Source organism: Acanthochromis polyacanthus, chromosome 9, assembly GCF_021347895.1.
Source record: "Acanthochromis polyacanthus isolate Apoly-LR-REF ecotype Palm Island chromosome 9, KAUST_Apoly_ChrSc, whole genome shotgun sequence".
NCBI lineage: Eukaryota > Metazoa > Chordata > Actinopteri > Pomacentridae > Acanthochromis > Acanthochromis polyacanthus.
Genome location: NC_067121.1, coordinates 31,547,932 through 31,567,747, shown reverse-complemented (window position 1 = coordinate 31,567,747; position 19,816 = coordinate 31,547,932). Strand labels below are relative to the sequence as shown.

At 41.1% G+C, this 19,816-nt stretch overlaps 1 non-coding gene across 1 annotated transcript; it reads left to right on the top strand.

Moving 5' to 3' along the window:
* Positions 1-19,564: 19,564 nt before the first annotated feature.
* Positions 19,565-19,637, top strand: trnak-cuu (transfer RNA lysine (anticodon CUU)). The gene has a single exon. It is a non-coding gene; the product is annotated as a tRNA-Lys (tRNA).
* Positions 19,638-19,816: the final 179 nt, after the last annotated feature.

Sequence of the window (19,816 nt, the reverse complement as noted above, 5' to 3'; positions counted from 1 at the left end):
CTCCAGACATGGGCTAGCGCAAGTGGGTGTTAATGGGGGGGTGTGAGCTCTCAACTGCCAACCAGATGGACAACCAAGCCCTGTGTATTTAGAGAGATCATATGGGATAACCTTGCAAAGACAGATTGACATTTTGCTGACAAAACAAACCACCCCTGTCCGGCACGCAAGTCGCCCCCTTCCCTTTTTGCCCACACACACTCTCGTGTACGTGCACACAAATACTTAAGTGGTATTTGCTTACATAGGTCTTAAGGAAGTTTTTTCAGCATTCCTTAAGTACTCGCTGAGGAGCTATAACAATAAGAGGATAGGACAGAAGAATCTAGGATTACACAACTATGGCTCAAACAATAGCACCATCAGTGACCTGTGTAAATGGCACAGCCTTGAGCCACAAGGAGAGCAAGTAAACTCATTTTCTGCGTCATGTGTTGGGATTTAACTCGATGGTTTGAGGCCATAGGTTGGGATGTATGTTACAGAAGGTTAAGAATGTCACCATCCGTTTGACCCTCCTTGTGCCCTGATTTTCCTGGATAATAGAATTAGACTGCTTCTGAAAAGATCAAGAATAATATTATTAGTGGCACACTGAACTAGGTCTTTGCTGACGTTTGAGTCGGTTAAGTTAAATCTGTAGTACGTAAAGCATTAAACACGTCATAAAACAATATCCGATTCCATTAATGTCCCCATTTTCTTTGCTTTCAGTCTAGTCAAAATATCACACTCAGTTTAGGAAATAGTCTCCGGAGAACAAAACATTCTGTCAAGAAAGAACAGAATAAATGTAATTATCGGGAGTCACTTTGCTCTGTTTTATGAAAATGTCTAAATCCCTCTTGCAACAATTTGAATGCACTCCAGATGACTTATGGTGCATAAACTCCCTACCCACACATTGCGCTAATTTACATTATTAATACAGCTTGTACCCACACTGTGTGTTCCAAAATACTGATTACATTTGTTTTCATAACATTTACCACAAATTGCTGTGATCTTTCCTCTTCACGCCTGCATCTGCGGCTTTTTCGCCACAGTCTCAAGACAAGAGATTCTGTTCAGCAGACGGCTATACAGTAAAACTGCTGACTGCACAGGGTTGTAATTGTCATGGTGACCCGAGAACATGATGCTGAAGGCTGTTCATCTCATCTGATTCCTGTGACCCGAGGAGTTTTGTGGGTTTTTTTTATGTAGAATAAAGCCACATTTATATTAGCTTTTCTGGCATGACCATAGTTAAAGGCAGTATTGACAAAGAGGGTTGTTCAAGGTTTATACACAATGCAACACTATGTACAGCTCCATCACTTCACTAGAGTAGCATACTGAAAGAGCACGTTGTGTCCAGCAAATCAGCAACAAAAGGTAAAAATGTAAAGGACTTTGCAGTACAGTTTAGTTGGATAGTTGGACAATAGTTGTATGTAAGTATAATAACAAGAGAAGAAAAGATGAAATTACAAAGATCAAAAAGGAGGATGAAAAGCAACTCGCTACCTGTCGTTTTTAATGGAAGCTGGTGATATGAGGTTACAAACTGATGCCTGAAACGTGATGTGCTGCCAATTAAACTTTTGGAGGAACTCAAAAGACATGTTAAAATGTCAACCAGTAACATGTTTGCTATTAGCCAGTTCCCAGTGCTGTTCTGAACGCTTTTTGTAACTGTAACATGAACATCACTAGCTGTGTTTTAGCAATGTACTTTTATGTATATTTTGAAGTTTCATTTTGGACAAAGTAAATGAAAACATTTGCAAAAGCATCATCAAATTTGCAATAATGCTGTTACACTCTCGTGAGGTGAATTTTGACTTCTTCAGATAGAGATAATGCATGTCATGGCAGATGGAAACACCTTTTTTGCATAACTTCTGTCATAGCAAACACTTAACTCATATGACTGATCAACTGTTTCCACTTCCATGAAACATGGCTGACATGAAGGAATAATTACAACTTGGCCAGTGGAGCAAAATTCCTGACAACATCGCTCCATTTTGTCTCGTAGATTAGCAGAGCTTGTTTGTTTCTTTTCATTCAAGGTTTTTTGGCAGCAGAAAACTGGTTTTATCTCCGGTTCGTGATCTCTACTTCCTCTACTCTGTGTATTTACAGCCATGTGTAACGTAACCTATACCGCCTTCTGACAACTTCTGACGTTGCTAATCTACCTACTTTATTAACTCCAAAGCAGATAATGGAAACAAGCCTTTTTAAACGTATTTTTTCTGACGTTTTAAAAGCTTGCCTCAAATTCACTTGACAATCGTGCACTCATTAGCTTGGGCAACACTGAAATGGCATCAATGTAGCTAGCCACCTTTTCCTGTAGCACCATTGTCAATCCAAAAGCTTTATTCATTTAATACTTTGTTTTTTGACCGAACACCTGTAAAAATAATATCAGACCTAAAAATCTTGAGGTTGTTCACCGAAAGTAAAGTATTACACTTTATTTAGTCCCCATAGAAAGCGATTTGCTACATAACTTCTTCATTACTCTGCAACATCATCTGGGATGGATGTTAGCATGTGCTAATGCAAGCTAAGCCTCACTTAAGTTCACGTCAGTACAATTTCCTGTCCTACGAAAGACACAAAATCTTTCTTTTGTGATCTTTAATAGAGTATTACTGCAAAGTTAATAGCAAAAAGCTGTCCGTGTGCATGTCCACAAGGGAGAATAAGTAAGGCTTAAGAGAATAAAAGTGGCACTGACTGGAAATAATAGTTTCTTGATTAGTAACTGCACTGTGATTAATGCGCAACAGAAACGTGCAATGTGGTTACAGTAGTGTGTGACTTTGCAACATGTTAGAATAATGCATTACTTTGAAATGTGTTACCCCCAGCACTGGTACTAATTAGCTCATATTTCAATGTAGTCATGCAAAACATTGCATCTGCTGAACATAAGCATGTTCCCATTGTCACTGTGAGCATGTTAGACATCAGCACAAAGCACCACTGTGTCTCTGAGAACAACTTTACAGAGCTGCCGGTGTTACTATGCTAAACAATACGTCTATTTTCATTTCACAAAGCTTTCTTGTCCTACAGATAATATTCTACAACAGTCTGCATAGGCTGATTAGTTCTCCTTGTCACAAGTAATTGATATTTATGTGTAAAATTGGTGATTTGATCCTTCAAAAAAGAGGAATTTGAAAGTTCATGTCCGCAGAACCCAGAGTGTAAGAGAAAGATGTTGATGTTGAAAAAGAGCTGCTAATGTGTTGATCAGCTTAAAACATTACTTTGCAAACGTAGCTTGGTTAAGTTCTCAGCGTTGTAATGTAATTTAGCATTAAGCGGCTGAGATGCCCCTTGTTCTCGTTGGACCACTCCTGTAAAATTCCCTGAAGTCAAGACAAAGATGGGCTTAGAGAATGGATTCAATCCTGTTTGGTCATCTAACGAGGATATAGCACGTCACCTAAAGGTCAAAGGCCTCTTAAGCTCGTGTGACCGTAATGACAATTATTCCTGTCACAGAGGGTTAGCTTTTATCAACAATGGAAATGTCAAAAGGTAAACGGGCCACTAACAGCTTGTACCTGGCTTCGGCATGGGATGTTCTGGGTGAAGCAGAAAGAGTTCGGATTAACAAACAGACCGGCAAGAAGGCAGGCGGGGAGGCCAAGACCCAGTTGTGACAAAGGAATCCTCAACATCACATGGCCATGAAGACAGTTTATGCTGCATGTCTAACCCTTCTCCGTTTGATTACCCTCATCATGCTCAATTTTATGTTACCCACAGGGATTCTTCCTTGTGCTATTTTGGTAAAGGCTGTTGCTTGGGCTTGTCTCTGACGATTCAGCTCTGTCTTTTCCTTTCTCCATCCAACGCACACCTCTCTCTCCTTTTCCTCTTGTCTTCCCCTCCCTTCTCTTCCAGCCACATTGCCACACTCAGTTTTCCATGGCCTCTCATTCCCGAGTACTCTGCGAACTAAGTAAAGGAACAACACAATCCGGAAATAGTGTTCCAGCCGGAGATGGTGGGAAGGAAAATCCCTTGACTGGTGCTGGCAGGAGGGTGGGAAAGAGAGGGAAATAGTATTGCAGCCATTCACACTTCACACAAAGCTAGCGCCTTTCATAAAACTCAGTTTAACTCCACACTTTGGCTATTTATTATTAATTTGATTTTAAATTTTTAACCGTGAAACTGAACTGTGTAGGAATGCAATTCAGAAACGGCACATGTGCACTTGCAAAATGGTCGTAGGGGTTAACTTATCTTTAGAGTCAGTGGTCAAAGATCAGCATTAAAAAAGGGACACATGTCTCTGGAGGAGTGGAGCATAAGAGGCTGGGTAAATGTTGTCTGGACCGGCCTGGAGGGGAGATGGGAGTGAAGACAGGAGGTGTGCCAGCAGGTTAAAAGCAGGGTCAGCTCTATAACCACTGCGTTATCTGGATACCTCCACACAGCTGCCCGTCACAGTCACACCGCAGTGAGACCGACGACCTGTCACCAGCACTGACAGCAGGGACTGGATGGAGGTTCAGTCGCTGCATAAACATGCCCAGGAAATGTTCTGTCTCTGTTGTGCAACGGCCTCTTGGTCAGGGTGGTAAAATGTTCCACCTTCATTTGTCGGAGGATGTGGTTAAATCTCAGCCGAGGAGCCCCGAGGCTGCATTTCTGAAGCAACTGCGCAACATCCCCCCGGTCAGTTCAGATCAGTATATTCAAGTGCGATGTTATTTTAAAGATTAAATGTGCTTTCCTTTCGCAGAATAAGAAAAATAATCTCCGTACGGCCTGTCACGGATCTTTAAATGTGTTTAACTTGGTGCCTGCTCGGTGCCTGTTAGAGGGCCAACAAATGCCTTGCTCACTTTTTACAAGGGGAGGATAGCCTGCGTGAGTGTGTCTCACTATAACAGTCAGTAACATGAGATGGGGAACCACACAACCTCTAAATCAGTAAAATGGGAACCCAGAGTCACTGTAATTTGGGAGAGAGCTGGTTAACCACTCCTCATAATGGATGGTGTTTCTGTTTAGCCTAAGGCGTTGGAGCTGAGGTCATATGCAAACAAGACAGATCCTGGACCTCAGCTTTTGTACATGTATTTAATCAGGTTCATAAAATATGTTCTTAACAGTCCACACAAGCCTCTGTATTTGAAGTCTATTAAAAATGTAATATTTAACTCATTTTAAAAGCCCAAAAGATCGCACCACACCCTTAATCTACTTTATGTGACACAATTGGCTATCACAGACTGCTTTTATTAAATTGAATTTTTTTGTTGAATAATAATAATAAAAAGAAGAAGCAGGGTTTCCTGTTTGTCACACCAAACTTTCTTTTATGGGAGAGTTAAATTATAATTATATTAATTATAAATGAATTAGAATGGAGTCACTGCTGCAGAGAATTTGATGAAGACTTGAGATTTCACTGTCAATTCCTCATTGATATCTGTTAGTTTTTATGTATCTTGCATCCAAAATCAACTTTATTTTATTATTTCTTTGTTTTAGAAGGGACATTTATCTAGGACACACACTGACTCAAACATGAGTTGCATGAAACAGAATAAAAACATAAAACCTGGAGTGCACCCAGCCGTCGTCACCCAGTCCAATCATCTGCGGTTTAAACTATTTCTCTAGTTATTAATGGAAGACTTGCCATCTGCTGACTCATGAACATTTGAACAATACTGCATACATCTTAATTAATTACTTTTATACGCCAAATTGTGCTTCTGTGAGGAAGATATTCATGCAATTTCACCTCAAACAAGCCATCACGCCCACTCCACTTTTTGCCCATTTAGTGACTTTAATTGTTCCCTTCAGACACCAGAGCTTGAATGAAAAACACCTCAACATTTTCCATTTTAATTTTGTTTTAGTGATTGTTTTATTTGTTTATTGATAACCTACATAGAATGAATGTGTCTATACTACATTTCTGGCTGATGAGCCCCTTGATTTGATTTGATGCAGGATGTTATGCAACTCTTGACATTTTTAATATGCTTTTTTTTAAATTACTGATATGAGTTCATCTCTTGCACTTGTTTAGCTTAAAGCCCTTCCCCTTATTCCAAAGCATTACCCTGCACACTCCCACCCACAACCACACATACTTATTTTAACTGCTAAATGGTATTAAATGACGACTATTTTTGATTGTCAAGTAAATAATTATGTCTGTTATCAAGGAGAAATGCCAAACCCTAGCTGGTTCCAGATTCACCAATCGCCTACGACATTAAAACCGTCCTCACTGGGATGTTGGTAGCAAATATGTTGGGTCCTGTGGGTTGCAGGATGTGGATAATCTCCGTGAAGCCCATCACGTGGAGGCTCGAATGGATGGGAACCTGTGGAGTTTGAAGGCCAGGTCAACACCTTGGGCCCTTTGTCGTGTTCCTTGAGTCGTTCATGGATTTTTGTGATGTGTTACACATAATACAAGATCCCTGGTATCTGAGAGTGCTGTTGCCATGAGGGCTGCTTGGTCTGCAGCAGCATTTATGTGGATGATACCTGTCAAAGGAACATCAATATGAATGCCTGGACTCAGGGTTTCCCAGCAGATCTTTGCATTATTACAAGATGATCAATGTCATTCACTCCATGTCTTTGTGATTTAGGTTTCTCAACAGAAGAAACAGGTTGCCTTAGTTCTGTGGAATTGTGAGGACAATTTGAACTAGAAAACCATTCATTCCAACTTTTGTAAATTAAACCACACATACTTAAAACTAATTGGCAATTGGTGTCAATATGGTGTCTATTTTGATGATCAGGTTTATGTTTATGATTTCCACTGCAGATCTTACAAAGGAAAAATATGAAGACGTCACTTTAGTTCTGTGGAATTCTGATGACACCTTGTAAGTATTTTATAATATTTTGATCAATAATAAACATAATCATTTCTTCTGGCTTTTGTAAATCTCCCCCACATCTCAGCTTTACTGCATCCATGTTTCCATTGTTACCACATTCACTTTTTTTGTGAATGTCCCTTTAAAGGATTACATCATCCTCTTTGCTCCTTTTTCCTCTTCTCCATGCTCCTCTGTGCTCAGCCTTTTCTGCCCAGAGACAATTGGTTAATTCACCGGTGTATAACACTGCCACCTCCTGATCCACACGGCCGTCTGCTGGAGCTGGCACACCTTTCAGTGGCATGTTTGGTCTGTCATGATATTCGACATCGCTCCTCTTCGATCACATTGCAGCACGCAGACTCCACGACACCAACCATGTTAACTGTAGCTTTCATTATCACATGACATCCAGCCAAATTTTCAGCAGCGGTGAGAACACGTCGAACACATTTTAGTCCTTTGTGGTCATAATTAACCCAGCCTGAGTTGACTGCATGCTGTTGGAGTAGTTTGCTGTGGGTTGGTAGGGCTGTTCTGCCATCTAGTGGCACAAATCAAGAAGGACGATCCATGAATGCTGTGACATTTTCCTCCAAAATGTCCACATCTTTGCTCAGTGTGAACCCTCAGCTTGTATTTATTGGCATGTCTATTCTACATTTTGCTTCTTTCCATCCATCCGAGTCACAAGTGTAATGTGATGTTACAGAAGCTCTTTGTGCTGCCGACTGGCTCAGCTGACTGAGCCTGTGACTTTAAGAGATGGTCATGACACCATTGCTCAGCTTCCATGAGCACTTAATGCCTCTTTGTTATCTCCTCCATAAAAACAAATGCTGGAGGGGAGGAAGAATTTTCAGCACAGAGAGATTTTGTTTTTTAAGGAAATTTATATAGCAGCTTATCTGAAAGCCTTGAAAGACTCCCTTTCTGTGTATTCGCTTGGAGGTTGGAAAATAACAGTAGGAGCGCACAATGTGCATCCATTCACTCCCCTTGATGTCCAGTTTCTCCAAGCAATTGGTGGTTTCCTTGGGGGGGGGCTTTTATGTTTGTATTTTCTATTAGACGGAGGAGTGGAGTGTGACTAATTCCAGGGGATTTTATTCTGTCGTTTAACAAACATGTATTCTGCTCAATATTTCATGTCTGTCACAGCATGGAAGATATTATTTGAAAGTCTGTTTCATTTGTTTTTTATTACTGAGTAACTGACCAGACAGAGACATCCCTCAGCAACCATAAATGGTTAATTATTCAGCACTATTCTGTTTTACAAAGCTCTGACTGGTAATTACTTGTAGGGTGAGGAAACATTTCCAGTATTTACTGTGATGAAAGTAACTTGTATTAGAATACAAACTGGCTGCAACTAAAAAAAAAATTCATTATTGATTATTATACCTATTTTTCTCTCGAATAATTGTTTTAGTGTAAAAAATAGCAGAATATAGTCAACGATGCCACATTTAATAAGACAGAAGATAATATATTGTTTTCAGATAGTTTTTTTGTGTTATTTTATCAGGGAATGTTTGGCATTTTTGTGTTATTATTACCATTAGGGATGTCTTCATCACCAGATCCAATCTCAGTCATTTTATATTTACTATATGTCAATGCTGAGTCCCAATCCAGCACCATTTATATAAAATTACCATAACTTTGATAGATAATACACACTTCAAGTACATCCATCCATCCATTGTCTGTACACCACTTAGTCCTCATTACCTCATAGTCCCCTATCACAGGGCTACACTTAGTGAAACCCCGTGTCGGTGCGCCTATCGCTTTGAGAAAGTCACATGACCGATAGAGCTGCTGTTTCGCCTGTCACTGAGGCACAAACTGTGTTTATTAGGAACCCCGGGGGGGATTCGCGCCGCAGCGCCTCACAAGGTAACTATGATCTTTTTTTTTTGCAAAAATTTGATCTGGCTTCCCAACGTTTGGCCTGGATTGTATATAAATATATACGAATACAATCCTCTCCAGACTTTACAGTAGAGCCTGGAAGTTGCCTGATCTCAGACCAGCTCTGTGTCCCAGCAGGGCCATACATTCATCATGCCTGTTTGCCTGTCCTGGGAAAACAAAATATATGTAAATATAAGTAGACAGAGTGGGAGATCTCCCTGGTCGATAGAGTGCTTTGAATTTCATTATGCAACAAACTGTCCGGCCATTATAAACAAGGCCCGTGAAATAGAAGTGATCGCTGGATGTGATAAAAATGAAATGTAATAGTTTACGCCACCATGAATCTGATTGTAACGTCCACACTATTAGAAAGGCAGATAAGAGCATTTATGACTATTTGCTTGGTGTCATAAAGGGAAGTGGGCTGTTTGATTAATACGAGCAGCTGACCGGCTCCAGGTTCAACACATTCTGATGTTGCAGTTACACTCAACAAAAATATAAACGCAACGCTTTAGTTTTTGCTCCCATTTTTTTATGAGATGAACTCAAAGATCTAAAACTTTTTCAACATACACAATATCACCATTTCTCTCAAATATTGTTCACAAATCTGTCTAAATCTGTGATAGTGAGCACTTCTCCTTTGCTGAGATAATCCATCCCACCTCACAGGTGATGCTGATTAGACACCATTATTAGTGCACAGGTGTGTCTTAGAATGCCCACAATAAAAGGCCACTCTGAAAGGTGCAGTTTTGTTTTATTGGGGGGCTCCACTCCTCCTCAATGGCTGTGCGAAGTTGCTGGATATTGGCGGGAACTGGTACGTGCTGTCGTATACGCCGATCCAAAGCATCCCAAACATGCTCAATGGGTGACATGTCCGGTGAGTATGCTGGCAATGCAAGAACTGGGACGTTTTCAGCTTCCAACAATTGTGTACAGATCCTTGCAACATGGGGCCGTGCATCATCCTGCTGCAACATGAGGTGATGTTCTTGGATGTATGGCACAACAATGGACCTCAGGATCTCGTCACGGTATCTCTGTGCATTCAAAATGCCATCAATAAAATGCACCTGTGTTCTTCGTCCATAACAGATGCCTGCCCATACCATAACCCCACCGCCACCATGGGCCACTCCATCCACAACATTGACATCAGAAAACTGCTCACCCACACAACACCACACACATTGTCTGCCATCTGCCCTGAACAGTGTAAACCAGGATTCATCCATGAAGAGGACACCTCTCCAATGTGCCAGACGCCATCGAATGTGAGCATTTGCCCACTCAAGTCGTTTACGACGACGAACTGGAGTCAGTTCAAGACCCCGATGAGGATAACGAGCATGCAGATGAGCTTCCCTGAGACAGTTTCTGACAGTTTGTGCAGAAATTCTTTGGTTATGCAAACCTGTTGTTTCAGCAGCTGTCCAAGTGGCTGGTCTCAGATGATCTTGGAGGTGAACACGCTGGATGTGGAGGTCCTGGGCTGGTGTGGTTACACATGGTCTGTGGTTGTGAGGCTGGTTGGATGTACTGCCAAATTCTCTGAAACGCCTTTATGGTAGAGAAATGAACATTCAATACAAGAGCAACAGCTCTGGTTGACATTCCTGCTGTCAGCATGCCAATTGCACACTCCCTCAAATCTTGTGACATCTGTGGCATTGTGCTGTGTGATAAAACTGGACATTTCAGAGTGGCCTTTTATTGTGGGCAGTCTAAGGCACACCTGTGCACTAATCATGGTGTCTAATCAGCATCTTGATATGGCACACCTGTGAGGTGGGATGGATTATCTCAGCAAAGGAGAAGTTCTCACTATCACAGATTTAGACAGATTTGTGAACCATATTTGAGAGAAATGGTGATATTGTGTATGTGGAAAAAGTTTTAGATCTTTGAGTTCATCTCATAAAAAAATGGGAGCAAAAACAAAAGTGTTTCGTTTGTATTTTTGTTGAGTGTAACTTACAGAGGTGGTAATGGGCTGATTTATATAATAAAATGTGATCTGTCACACATGTGAAATAAGCAGAATTATGACTAACACATTCTGCATTTCCCCCAAGTGCTGCATTTGATATGCATGCTGTGTAAATGTGGGTGAGTAATGCTTTTGTTTTCACCAAAGAAATATTCACTCAGGTGACAAGATGCTATCTGCTCTGCTAATGTGGTTGATACAAAAGTGTAAAAGTGGTTGGTTTCCTCATTCAAAAAACATATAAATCTTACTCAGATTGCAGGGATGGATTATACCGAGACTTCGCCCATTCAATCAGTGTATCAGCTCAGCAGTTTTTCTTTTACATGCATTTTTTTCAGCAGTCTTGCTGGTGAAACAGACCAGTTAAGGTTTAAGCTCCGTTGAATTTACCTCAGGGTTAATAAAGTATCTATCTACAAATACTGTTGCACCTCGACTGTATTTGCTGCGACTCATCCAGATTTCCGCAACAGTTCCAACGACACGATCTAAAAATCTGTCGTGAGCGAACGGACAGCCAGTTGTAGGCCATCAGTGGTCAAAGCTTCTTCCTCGGCAGGATCCATCATCTTTATTTACAGTCCATCCTCTTTAAACTGCGTTATTGATGTTGGCCTAGGTCACGGAGGTTTGGCATGAAGGTGGGGTGGGGTGAGGACGCAGAGGAGGAAGTTTCCCCTGGGTGTCTCCAGTGCCAGCTTCCTCTTGTTCAGCAATTGACCCTGCTCTTGGCTTTACTGCTCAATTCAGCAGCCTTATTTTCAGCACATAGTTGATGGCTGCCAATATTTAGAACAAAGTCCCATCGCTGCTCTTCAACAGAAGCTTAGAAATACTGTAAACAAACACGCCTGATCTACGTGAGGCCAAAGGTTTGGAGGTTCATTTTTATGTCATTCCTTTTCTCCATTTTCAACAGGTGATTTAAAAAAACAGCAGTTTGCATTATGAACTCCTGCTTTCCACACTGTGCCAGGTGTTCTGTACCTCCACACTTGCCGCTCAGCTGTGGGCTTTTTCTCACGCTTGCTGTTGTTATTTTACTCTCCAGTCCATTAGCAACACTGCTGCCATGATTCAGAGCCGATAAACCATCTGGCCGGGCTCCTGAGACAGATAGCAGCCTCTTAATGGAGTGAAAAAGTAAAAACAATTAAAGCTGCAAGCAGCGTTGGACGGGTTCTCGCATCCTTGCTGGTCGGCGAGTCCATGCATGTCCACCAGGTGGCGTTTCGACCGAGAGTGCATGTCGAACTGTGAACATGATGAAGGTTGGACTCTGATCACACATGTAAAATGTCAGGCAGATTGGAGCATGTACAGGCTAGTCATAGAGCTTTTCCTATCCATCCACCAGGTGGCGCTGTGACCGAGATTGTATTTTGGCCTATGGATGTGATCAGGATTGGTCTCTGATCACACATGTAAAGTTTCAAGCAGACCGGAGCATGTATAGGGTAGTTATAGAGCATTTCCTTCCATCTAGCAGGCGGCGTAACTCATAACTCTGGATCACACGCACTGGCCATAGTAAATGTTTGAACTGTTCCAGGTGGTGCTGTGGAGCCATTTTGCCACATGTATGCACATGTGGGGTATGTTTAGGCCGCCAAAGTGGAGTTTGAAAAAATGGGAAAAGAGTGAAGAAGAAAAAAGAAACCCTAGTGTTTCAACAGGGTCCTTCTGCACCGTCGGTGCTCAGACCCTAATTAAGTGAATGTCTTTAATGGCATATGTTATTCTAATTCCAACCTAGATAGCTATAAAGTGTAAATATATCACTTTTTGATTTGAGTTCTGCTTTCATTCCTCTCTAAATACAGCCTTTTTTTTTTAAAAACCTCCACAATGTAATTCACACCGCAGCTCATGAAATCATCAGATCCCCGCAGTTTTGGAAGCACTACATCAGACTTAGCTAATCGTCCTGCTGGGAGTTGCACCAAGAGTTCAGGCAGGCTTTGGCTGTCTTTGCAGAAAAAATGTAGACAATTCTGCGGCTTTAAATGAGGCTCATCGCACAGGCTTCTCAAGTTAGAGAATCTGACAAAATACTTTGTTGCTAGAACCTCGAACACTAATGTTATTCTCAAGGGTTATGATAGCAGTTTAACAGTTCTTTGAAAAACTGGGTTATATGGCATGTTAGGATAATGTGGCAAAGTGAACGTGTGGCGCCTGGTTCATGCTAAAAAGATCTGAGTTTACTTGAACCTGATTCTGTTCGCAGAGAATTTCCTCACTGGTGTGTTTCGACTGCAGACATTCTTATTTGTCCCTTTTCTTTCCCCTAGCTACTGAACACAACCTGACTTCTTACAGAAACCTTCCTCCAGGCCCTCAAACTCTTCCTCTACTGTCTAAATGTTAAACTTAAATACATGCTTCCTCACCTGTACCAATGTGGGGTAAGCTGGGGATAAGAAGCAACAACAGTATTCCCTTCCTCTTCATCCCGCCCTGCTGTGTCATGGGGCTTTTAGGCATTAACCCAACCCTGATCAGGTCTACCTGCTGACACTGTAGCAGGGAGCCATGTCTCCTGTCAGTCACCAGCAGGAGTCCACATCCTCCAAAGCAATCTCATAAATATTCACTTTAATGTAAACGGACAATTTAGAGCTACCAATTAACCTCAGCATATTTTTAGACTGTGGGAGAAAGCCAGACTACCCGGAAAAAACTCACATACGCACAGGGAGAACATGCAAACTCCATGTGGAAAGATTCTGGGAGGCCGGGACACAAACCTGGAATCTTCTAGCTGCAAGGCAAAAGTGCTAACCACTAATCCACTGTGCAGCCCAGCAGTTGAAGTAATTTTTCTTTTCTTAAAAAAAATACACAAAAAGAGTAATCAATTATCAGAATAGTTGATGATTAATTTATTAGTTGACAAGTAATCGATTAGTCAATGATTCGTTGCAGCTGTGCTTTCAAAGCTGACCTCCTTTCCTGTGGTGGAAAAGCTGGAAGCAGGATGCAGAGCAGTTACAAGGTCACACCAGCTCACCATGGCTGCCAGCACCCACATGGCCTCCACTGGCCTGTCAGTCCCTGAGGAGTGATCGCACAAGGACACAACGTCCTCTGTTGCAAAGAGGAGGACATTATCTGTTAATAATCCTGTGATGGTGCTCAGGGTGGATGTGCTGTTTGTGCATTTGTGGTTAACTGCAGATATGATACACATGCTATTGTTTAAACTGGGATTTTCTTGTTAGATCCTTTTAATAGGACAGAGCTGAACCAAAAGGTAGTGTATGCACATTCTGAATTTATATCAGGCATTCAGCAATCAGCCATGTGCATCTTAAAACTACAATTTTACTCAATTGTTCTTTGTAGTACTGTCTGGTTACACAGGGATCGTACATGAACAGCTCTTTTCAAGTTCAGCCACAAATTCTCAATTGGGTGGAGGTCTGGACTGACTCAGCCACTTCACAACATTCGCCTTGTTCTGTTTAAACAATTTCTGTGTAGCTTTAGCTGTTTTGTTCGGGTAGTCGTCTGTTCTTCCAAGTCGCGGTTCTCCTGCACACTGCATCAGGATTTTATTACATTTTTGCTGCATTCATTGTACCCTCAAATCTTCCAGGGACAGTTGAAGAAAAGCATCCCTGCATCATGATGCTGCCACCACCATGCTTCACGGTGGAGACGGTGTGTTTATGATGATGTGCAGTGTTTCTAGACCACCAAACACAGTGTCTAATCTGAAAGCCAAAGGTTCATTTTGGTCTCATCACCATGTAACTTTTTTCTAGCTCACTTGCAAGTGCCCTCTGGTGAACCGTAGTCTATATTTACTATGAGCTTATTTCAACAGTGGCTTTCTCTTTACTACTCTCCTGTAAAGCTTTGACTGCTGAAGAAAGGGCAACAGTGCTCTGTCTTTGCCGTCTTCTCCTTCAAGTGTGTCTTTAGTGGCCTTCTTCACTAGTCTCATTGACAAATTGAAGCAACTGTACTTCGTCACTGTACCCAGTGACTTAGAAGAGTGGGGTTTTTTTGTGTCCATCCTTGACTGATCCTTCCAGATACAGACATATTTATACTACAGACACCTGAGACACATTCACTGCACTCATTTTGTCTCCATTTTATTAATTGTGTCACTTTTAGCACCAATAAGTGACTGCATCTGTGTTGAATTTGATGAGTCACTTTCAAAGAGGTGAATGTGATCTCTTATTCTGCATTTCATATTTTGATTTTTTTTTTTACACTACTTTGTAAAAATCTATTAGAATTTTTACATGGGGGGGGGGGGTTGTACATTCTTGTCAAAAAAGTCACATTAAATTGATCATGATCGTGATGTTGAAAGGCAATACGAGGTAAAAACTTCCAAGGGGAGCAAATACTTGATAATAATGATGGTAAGTTAATTATTTTTGGAGAGTTTTTAGTGACTTCATTCAGTAGGTGGCAGCACTGAGCCACACAGAGGGAAAGGATTTACACTACATCGTAATCCTGTCAGTTTCCTGCACTTAGACCTCTGTGAAGGCCATCATGTCCACACATAGTTTTTATTACACTGAATGCAATCTATTTATATTACACATGGGGAGCATCATGATGTAGGAGTTGTTTTTAGTTTTTTTTTTTCCTTACTTAAAAAGCTGTTCTTGTTTCTGAAACATGTGTGATGTGTTAAGAATTTCCATTTCCCTCTGTGCACCGTAGTGACAGACTAGCAGCTCAAAGCTTTCTCCTCGTGTCCTCCCTGCCCTGCTAATCCCAGCTGCCGTGACCTCCGACCTTCGGATGGCATCTTATGTAAGGAGCAGGTTGAGGGAAGCACACGGGAGCAGCCTGTGGTCGGCTGCACCGGATTAGGTAAGCTCATTAACACTTACTCTCGCATGCTCAACAACAAAAACATCTACAAATAAACCTCAGTGTGCTGCACACTTGGAAGCTCATACTCAGGTGGTGAATCCAGGGTGTGGTGATTTCAGTTTAACTTGCTGATGTGCACACATACCCATAATTCCAGTCAGAAGTACACAAATTTAACAAAGACAGTCCAGACACATGCATGAACACATTCATGTGAACAAGAAAAAATATATTCACTGCATGTGGGAAAGCAAGAAGATTCTGGAGGGAGAAAATGTAACTATTCTAAATAGAAATCTTCCTTTCTTTCTTGCTAGACAGCTGTCAAAATGATCCAAACATCCAAATAAAACCTAAGCTCTTTTTAACTTCTGATGGTTCCATGCCCATGTCTAATAGCTTGGAAAAATGTTAAAAGGCCAGTGGCTCCAGGAGACGTCTTCCTGTCTGTCAGTGGAGGAAATCACTTATAGTATGTTTTGGAGGAGAAAAAGGAAATATTTGACTCCATACGGGAACCATTTATTCTCTCTACTGAAAAAATAGATATGGCAGAAGTGCTACAAGGGTACGTGGAAACATTTGAGTAGGGTTAGGTATAAGCAGAGAGGAAAGTAACATTATTAAACGTATTCATTTATTTTACATACCATATGTTTTTTTCTTCAAATTTGTACCTTTTATTTCATTGTTTGGCCATAAGAATGTTTTGTGTTGTTTGTCTATTTGACTTTAATGGCGCTATAGATATTCAGTGATGGGAAACCAAAGTATTCATGACACTAGTATTCCTAAAATATTATTTTTATGCCAAATGTGCCTTCATTGATATCAGTATTGGAATTAAAAATGGTCCATGTGTGTAGTGAATGAAATGGAATTTTCAAAACCAGTCCAGCAGAGGTGTCTTTGAGTGATAGCTTGCTCTTTGGAGTAAATCATGAGTATCTGCATATCTGGGTTTTTTTTGAAAATTTCCACCCTTAAGTGTGGTGCCATGAAGAAAATCCATAGAATTTCAGCTGATAGTTAATTTAGTACATACATATGGATGTTCAGAGAGTTAAAGAAGGCCTCAAAATCCTCTTCCAGTACCCCAGATATCACCCAGAAACCCATAAAAATGTATTTGGGCCTCTTTGTATTGGCTATTGTGGCTGAGGTTTCCCATTGCTTATAATTTTGGATAAAAAATATCTGTGTTGAATTCAAAATTGTTGAAATAATTCCTCATCTGGTAGCCCTTTTTTGTTGAGCTCTGGTTTAGGACATTGAAGCTGATATTCAGCCAAACAAACCCCATGAAGTTGTCCACATGTTATATTTGCATCTGGTTACACTCTTTAACATATCACTTCATTCACTGACATACAGTGGCCTCTTCAGAAACACCAGAAGGAGAGAAAACACATTTAAAATGACACGACCTCCACAGGAGAAACATCTGCCCCCGACAACAACCTCACACACAGCACACATGGTCGTACCGCCTCAGCCTGTCTGTCCGTCTGCATCGGTGAATCACTCTGCTCCATATGTTCAGCCATTAAAGCAGCTGAATAATCAAACCACAGCTTTCACCGAAACATCTGAGTAGTCCAGCTGAAGTGTAGCACATAATAGTAACAGGAATGGTTTGCCCTATTGTGCTTTTCTTTTATATTTCAGGCTAAAATGTGGGGGTATAGTGAACACTCTGTGGTTGTAGATGTACTGTAGCCCTAGCCTAGCCGCGCTAGACCCATGTTCTGAAGACGCAAGGGTCTAGGCACGCTCGACAGGGAGGGAGGCGGGCTAAAAGGTTGTCTATCAAATCACTCTGCAGCAGTTGGGTAGGTATACAACCAATCAGCGCAACGAATAGGCTGACATAGTTCTTAGAGCGCTGGATTGTGGCTAAGTCCCATTAGCTTCCCAACCAGCGGAGCCAACTGGTATATTAAGGATTTGCCATATCCCGTCGGCATAAGTCCAAATACGTCTTTCTTCTCAATGAAACACTTCAGTGCCGTCCTTTGTTTATCTTTCAAGTTGAATTTTAGCTTCAAATCTTTAAGGGTTGTGGCCAAAGCCGAGTCGAAAGATAACTGTTTATTGTGCGCCGGTTGTTTCTGTCAGAATCGTCGTGCCTCTGTCGTCACTTAGTTACGCCCGCCTTCTGACTCTACACTTCATGGTGATTCGTCCGGCCAGTTTTAGGAGCATCCAGCCTCGAGCCTTATGGAGGGTAACCTGACCCACCCTGGCAGAGAATTAAATTCATTGCCGTGGGTTGTGTAGCGCGGCTAGGCTACTGTAGCCCCCCATTGGGAGACATTTTTAACAATAGAAACAATCTATATTTGTTTTTTGTTTACAGAGTGCTAGAGAAACTAGTTTTCACTCAAATCTGAGAAAAAAAACAACCCAGTCTGTCACAGTTTAAAATCTTTCCTTCTAAAATTGGCCAAATAATCTCATCTTGTTCTGAGGTCTGTTTGCAAGCTTTCACAGAGCTGACCACATCATTACGATCCACCGGCTAAAGCTCAAGTGTCTCCCTGGGTCTTCCTTGGAAATGTTTTCCTCATATTCATCCAAGACAAACCTTTCATGCAGGTTCCACTGGGGATTCTTGCTCATCTTCGTCTTCAGTATCCTGCGGGCTGCCCTTAGGCCTGATTTCTGCTTCAGTTTTATTTCCCGTCTTTGTGCCTCATTCGTCCATATTATTCAAAAACGCAACATCTCCTCTTTTTATTGAGTTGCTGACATTAAATTCAGTCCCCTATTAGAGCCCTGAAAATGTAGGACATTTCAAATTTATGGCAATTAGGTTTGGAAAAGGTGCAGGTTGTCTTATATTCAAGGTCTAGACAGTTATACATTTTTGTCAGATGTTAATTTTGAATGGAGAGAACACCACTGAACATAGAGTTAGGATATCTGTAGCCTTAAAGGCATTATGGAGGATGTTTTTTTTGTTTAATTTGTCTGATTCACATAAAATGAATATACTGACCTTTAGTGGACTTGTATGTATGGTCTCTAAAAGAATAAAAAATAAAAAAAAACATCAGCCAATCAACGCGCTCGGACCGAGGCGTTTGGTTTGCTCCCTTTCCTGTCAATCAAAAATCTTCCGGCTCAGGCCTAGTTACGTAGATTACGTACGCCTTGGACTTACATGTTTTCTGTATGCGTTGCTTTGGTATAGCTTCGTAGTTAGCTGGCGACTTGTTTTGCTCATCTTTTTTTACATAATGGCAGATAAAGATCCAGGGGGACCCAGCCGTAAAAGAAAGCTTCACGAGTGCTACGCAAGTTTCTGGAGGGGGGTGTTTCTTGGTAAATGTTAAGAGGGGGGAGGTTAGAGGGGGGTGAGGGAGAGGTTGTATGTGCGCATGCGCATGCTACGTTCAAAGTCATAGGAAATTAAATCTCCTCTAATGCCTTTAATGTTGCTAAACTAGTCTGTAGCTATCTGACAGTCAGCACTGAAAGGGTTTTTGAGTCCAAAGTAACCTCTTTTCTTCTTACATTAGTGATATTAGGAAATAAAAAAAGTATGAATTTCAGTGTTTCCTTTGTTCAGAAAAGCAAATTCCCCAAAAGGCTGGATGATAAATTAAATTATATTACCATTAGTGTTGTACCACATTATTTCTATATAACACCATGCCTAAATAAGCAACAACCCTAAATGAATAATGCTTAGAAGATATTATTTATTATTAATTTAAATGGCTGTAGTCAATCTAAGAAAATCTTGAAATGGTACCAACTCTTCAACCAATCGTTTGGTCACAACAGAAAAAATAATCTGCAAATTATATATAGATTAAACTAATTGGCCACAGTTCACTCGACCTGCGAAATTTGCCTCGATAAATTGAAAATTAACAGACAGTGGGTTTTTTTTATAGCCTGGCTAGCTCAGTTGGTAGAGCATGAGACTCTTAATCTCAGCGTTGTGGGTTCGAGCCCCATGTTGGGCGTCAACTTCTGTAAATTTCCCCGCTGTGGGATTAATAAAGGATCTATCTCTTGAAGCATATTAAATTATTAAGACCTGGTAAAGTCGTAACAAAATGACAACAGACTGGGAACAGACCACCTACTAGTCCAAATAGAACTGTATCAGCTGATGCTCTCAGCACAAAAACTACAACACAAC